The following is a 6,000-nucleotide window of genomic DNA, read 5'->3' on the forward strand; positions in this document are numbered from 1 at the left end:
GCATATCAGATATTTACATTATTCATAACAGCAGTAAAATTACAGTTATGAAGTAGCAATGAAATAATTTTATAATGGGAGGTCACGACAACATGAGGAACTATATTAACGGGTTGCAGCATTAGGAAAGTTGGGAACCTCTGCTCTTTACCCATGCATCAGGCAGAGTGGTCAGGGTGGTTTGACACCCACCAACCTACTAGCCAAACACAGGCACTTCCCAGGGTCACCGTATCAGCTGGGAAGGCTGGCACCTGCCTTCAGTTCCAACACTCAGGAGGCCAAGGCATGGTTATGAGTTTGAGGCCATCCTAGGCTACATGGACTTTCAAAATCCAAGAGAAATGCTCCTTCTGAGGAGTGTTTGTGCAAAGACTTTATTAAAGAGTTATTTTAAGGGAAGCTAGACAATGGCTGGGTACCTTGCTGGGTTCCTTGAGGCTGGACAGCAGGCACTGACTGGGTGAAGGAACTCCTCAGCTTCCTCAAGCAACAGCAGCTGTGGTTGTGGCTTGTTCCAATCCCCAAGGGGACGGTTTGGCAGTAAGTGGGAGAGTTGGTGGTAGGTATGTCCCATGTCTTAGCAAGGCCTGTCCTCTGCCAAGAGTCTGAAGCAAGGATACCTCAGAGAGAATATGTTCATAGCAGTATTATTCACAATAGTTCCAAACTAGACACTGATAGGAAAATGAATCGATGAGCCTTGCCTGAATGATGCAGTGAACGAGATACCACAAAGTGGGTGATAGGACCGGAGTCCCACGCAGCAGCCTCACAAACCTGATCAAGAGAAACACAAAATGACCACTCAGAGTGCCTTTATTAATGGCTACTTTAAAACAAGAAAAAATGAATTCAATGACATAGTTTAGGTGGTGCTGCTGCAAAGAACAGCAAGGAAAACGTTACCACGGCTCCTGACTCTGGGAAGGGCTCTTGGGACACAGAGCTGCTGGGAGACGATGCTTCATCTCTTTGTCCAAGCGCTAGGGTACCCAGGTGTTCGCTTTATAATTATTTTACTGTGCATATATATTTTATAGTTTTTACTTCAGATAACAGAACACCAAGTCTTTCATCCCCTACTCCTGTGCTCTGCAGACTGCCTCTGCGAAGAGCCAGATGGTGCATATTTTATACGTGGAGGGCTACCTAGTCCCTTTTTCAACCACTGTACCACTGTAGTTCAAAGCAGCTGTGGACAAGGCACAGATCCACAGGCGTGGCAGCGTTCCCACAAAACTCCATTGATGGATGCAAATCTGAAACTTCCCCCTTACTTCTTTTTAAATCCAACTATTTCAAATTTTTTTTTAATAAGTATTCTTAATTCACACATTGTTCAAAAACAAGAGACAGTGGGCAGCAGGATTTGGCCACAGTGTACTTCCCCTCCTCAACTGAAAGAGGGTCTCCAGCCCATCCCATAAATATCCACTCAAAGCTGCAGATAGGAACCATCTGATCGTCCTTCTGCTACCTAGGGTCCTGTTCCTAGAGGGAATTCCTGAGTTCTATTGATTGAGCTTTTCTTTGTTTAAATCTTGGGTTCTGCTCCCCGGGATACAGATGAATGCTGGGAGCCTGGAGTGCCGTTCGACTTTATCTCTGGATTTAACGTTTTTAATAAAAGAAACTGGGCATACAGAAATCCGTGAGAACTGGAAAATGAGTGCCCATTCTTTCCAAGCTAACCAAATATTTGCTGGATCTTGGCAGCCATAGCCAACCTTTTTCCTCTGAAATGCTGAGAGGTTATAAGTAATGGATGCCTTCATTTTTCTCAGGCCACAGCGCTTATGAGAAACTGGAACCGCCTCAAAGCCTGCCGGGGTAATAGTGGAAGGTGCTGGCGAGGGAGGGAGGCGCAGCCTGGTGGTGAGACCCTACCTTCCATCGATAGGAAGCCGTTGTAGCAGAGTCAGGGAAGTAATGACAGTTGGCTTGCTCCAGGTATATTGAGAGTAGATGAATTCCTCACCCTGCCCCGCCCCCCAACACCCAGGACCCCCTGTTTTCCCATAATGCCTAGTTCTCTAATTCCAGAATATACAGCCAGTCACAGTAAATTTACACAGGCAAATGTGGATGTTTCTTTTTGTGTCTCTAGCCTAGGCAAACTTGGTGCTTTACAAAACTATGAGTCTTAGGTATCTTGAGTCATTTATTTAATATCAGCTTGGACTAAATCCTCATTAGCAGATTTCGTGTGCTTGAGTTTTCGTATTGTGTGCCGCTGAGATTCTAGTATATGGGGGCAAAATAACTCAGTTTTCATTGTTGAATAAAAAATATAGGCAGGGGAAAGTTGAAAGAGCTGCTGGTCAGCTCATTTTACACAAGAGGAAACAGGTAACTTCACTCATTTATTCATGTGTACATTCTTTTTTGTTTGTTTGGTTTGGGTTTTGGTTTTTCAAGACAGGGTTTCTCTGTGTAGCCTTAGCTGTCCTGGAACTCACTCTGTAGACCAGACTGGCCCTGAAACTCACAGAGATGTGCCTGCCTGAGCCTCCCAAGTGCTGGGATTAAAGGCTTGTGCCACCACCACCTGGCTTGTGTGTTCATTCATTCTTTGATTGTATACCAACTGTATATAAAATGAGGTAGCTCATCTTCAAAGAACTAAAGATTATAAGAATCAGCCATAGAAAATACTGCCCAGGGTTTTTTTAATCCATGTTTTATGGGACCAGCAAGACTGATAACTGCAGTCAATACCTGAATATACATGGTAGAAAGAATACTCCAAAGAATTGTCACTTGACCTCCACAGGTACACTGTGACACTCCCCCCACACAAGCAAACTCAGTAAATAAAATTAATGTAATATTTAAAGTAATAGGGAAAATGTGCATTTTAGAAACACCAAATACATAGAGCTGAGTAGAAATTCTAGCAAGTTGAAGGTACCCAAATGTTTAATAAGTTCTCCAGGTGGCTCTTTGTGCAGGCTACAGTTGACTGCTCTGACATGGTGGGGGCAGAGTACTTAAGAGAAACTGGAGAGCTCACAGAAGGGGGGCACCTAATTCCTGTCTAGGAAAAGAAGACGCAGAGTTGGAATTGCCTGTGAGAAGTAGGGGGTGTGGGAACTAGTCCTGAAGGATGAATAGGCCTTCAGCTGGGGAAGGAAGTTACTCAGCATGCTACCTGGAGGGATGGAGATAGCTCCTTCTCTGCTCAGAATGATTCTTCCAAGACTCCTGGCCCACAGCTACAGCCCTTTCCACGGCAGCCTGCTGGACTTGGGGAGCTGTCTCCCCTACCAGCATCAGGTAGCACATTCCCACTTACTCTACAAAAATGAGATCACTATGGAATTTAGAGATGATGGGTCATGGTCGCTTTGACCTGTCTTCAGGGCCACTCAAAGTCTTCACTTCGGTAAATGTGCACTGTGACTGTCCAAGAGAGAATCTGGACATCACACCCAGTTTGTAAACCAAGAAAGCAACCTTTCCCCCAGAAACGGACTTGTTAGTACTGTGGAAACAGTTTAGTGGTTCCTTTAACAAATCAAGCTCGTCATTACCCTCTGCCTCAGCACTTCCTCTCTTCCTGTGACTCAGCACTTCTATTCTTAAGTCAAAAGGATTGAAATCAGGGACTCAGCTGCAGCCATGTGCAGAAGAGGATGGTTTGATCAATGGGTCCCATGCCCAAGGGTAGTCTCGTGAGGTTCAAATAAAACTCACAGACTCCTATTGCCTAGTTTGCTGTGGCCAGTTGAGGTCATAGTGCAAGAGTTACCCACCAGTTTGTGGTGATGCTAATGTAAATAAACCCATCAAATAACAGCATAGCACATATCATCATGCAGCATAATTTATACTGGATAATGAATGACTGACTTGTTTATGTATTTGCTATATTTCCTATTGTTTTAGAGTATATGCTTTATACTTATGACTGCATCCCAAGGCCATGTGGAGTGACTGACCTTTACCATCTAGGTCTGTGTAAGTGCATTCTGTGATGCTGGCACAAGGTCAGATGCACCTAACTGCAGTTCTCAGAGGACATCATTGTCATTAGTGGTGCATGACTGTATGTATACTAATGTTCATGGTAGCCTTATGCAGAAGATAGAAAAGGTGAAAATATTCTAAAACACCTAACAGCAGATGGGTAAATGAAACATGTTATATGCATACAATGGAATGCTGTCCAGACTTAAAACTGAAGTAAGTTAGGATACACATTAAACCATGGTCTCGCCTCAAAGACATTATGCTAAGTGAAATAATTCAGACACAAAAGGACAGATGTTGTAGGGTGCTTTTCATTGGAGGTACCGAGCATTGTCGAATCAGAGACAGTAGAATAGCACTTTCCAGGCGTGAGGGTGGGAGGGCAATGGAGAGCTACTTTTTAACATGCACAGGATTTCTATTAGAGAAGATGAAGATGTTCTGTGGGTGGATGATGTATAGCGTACAATATTATGAATGTGTACCTACTGAATTGTATACTTAAAATGCTAAATTGATGTTTTTCACATCTTAACCACTTTAATACAATGATAGAGTAGGCAGAACACTTCTTAAGATGCCTGACACCCAGCAGACAATAAAATTGCAAAATAGCTCTGTTTGGCCAGTGTTCTTGGGATGCTCTTTGGAAGGATCCCCCACTCTCTGAGTGAGTGGGAGTTGAGTCTTCCGTGGAGCAGTGGCTGATCCTGACAGGTGGAAACAGTTCCTGTAAATGGCCCCTGGCTTTCTGAGAAGGGGGATAAGCAGCTGAGGAAGCAATGGGAAGGTGGTTCAGGCAGACTGCACAATGGAGAGTTGAGCTTGCTCTGATCTTTAGGTACCAAGAGAGGAAAAGGATGGAAGACAGGAAGGAGAGAACTGGACACTGGTAGCACAAGGGAGCGGTTGGAGAACTAGGGAAAATTCAAGCAGTGTTAAACTCACCTGATCCCAACGGGCGCAAGGTTAGGAATTTGTTTGTATTTCCTCCATTCCTGTAACAGCTGTTTTCTGAGCTTCAGACCCAACACTACATGCAAGTTGGGAGCAAAAGATAATGCAAGAAAATAAAACATGACTATCAGTTGTCTTGGTGCCCTTTCCAAGTGGACTGACTTCAAATGGTCTGTTCTGTTTGCCTGTGAAGTATGGGGCTTTGCAGGAAGTGAGTTCCCCTGGAACACAGATACTGAGGCAGGGCTGGAAATGTAAAAGATTATCAACATAGTACCCTGGAGAAAGGAACAGCGCAGAGGCCAAATTGGGTGGTGGGGGCACATCAAGGTGTGATGTCAATTAAGTCTATAGAAGCTCTGCCAGCCTCTTGGGATGTTCCCATACAAAGATTGCTCCTATCCAGTAGAAGGGTTCCATGCTGTGTAGAATTAGCTAGGCTGAAGGGCACCCTGGGAAGAGGCTCTTGGTCATCTCCGTCTTGCTGACTCAAAGGCTAGGGTCCTTCTGAAGAGCTGTCAAACAGAGGAGGACCTGAAAAAGAATTAGTGGTGTCCAATCTATCTACACCCCAGGCAGCTAGGGAATCTGAGCAACTTGGTATTGTGCCCACTTTGTAGGGCACTGGAGAAAAGCAGTGTCCCCAACCCTGTGTTCTTCAGTTGGCTGTAGAGAATAGAGAACATGCTTGGCATACACATTGGTTCTTTAGTGCCAGGACCTAAACCAGGGCCTCACATATGCATGGCAAATGCTGCTGCTGCATCTCATCCCCAGCCCTGAACACATGGTTTTGAAGTTACTCCTGCCTCAGCCTCTCTGGCTATCCACTGTCCAGCTTTGTGGGAGCACTCACAGTCCCTGGGATTTCAGAATCTGAGCAGTACCCTCTGCGGCTGCCATAGCGTATGCCTCCATGGGAACAATGGTGAGGCTGTTCCCTGAAATATGAGGAGGACCTCTTTGTCTTCCTGGGAGGCATCCAGAAAGGGTGCCGGCTTGGGGGTCAGACAGAGCTTGTTTTCTGTGGCTGGCATGCTTTGCAGCCCATGTAGGTCTTCAACTAGA

The sequence above is a fragment of the Peromyscus californicus genome, unplaced genomic scaffold (genome assembly GCF_007827085.1).
Source record: "Peromyscus californicus insignis strain IS unplaced genomic scaffold, ASM782708v3 Scaffold_4__1_contigs__length_199733344, whole genome shotgun sequence".
Classification (NCBI taxonomy): Eukaryota; Metazoa; Chordata; class Mammalia; order Rodentia; family Cricetidae; genus Peromyscus; species Peromyscus californicus.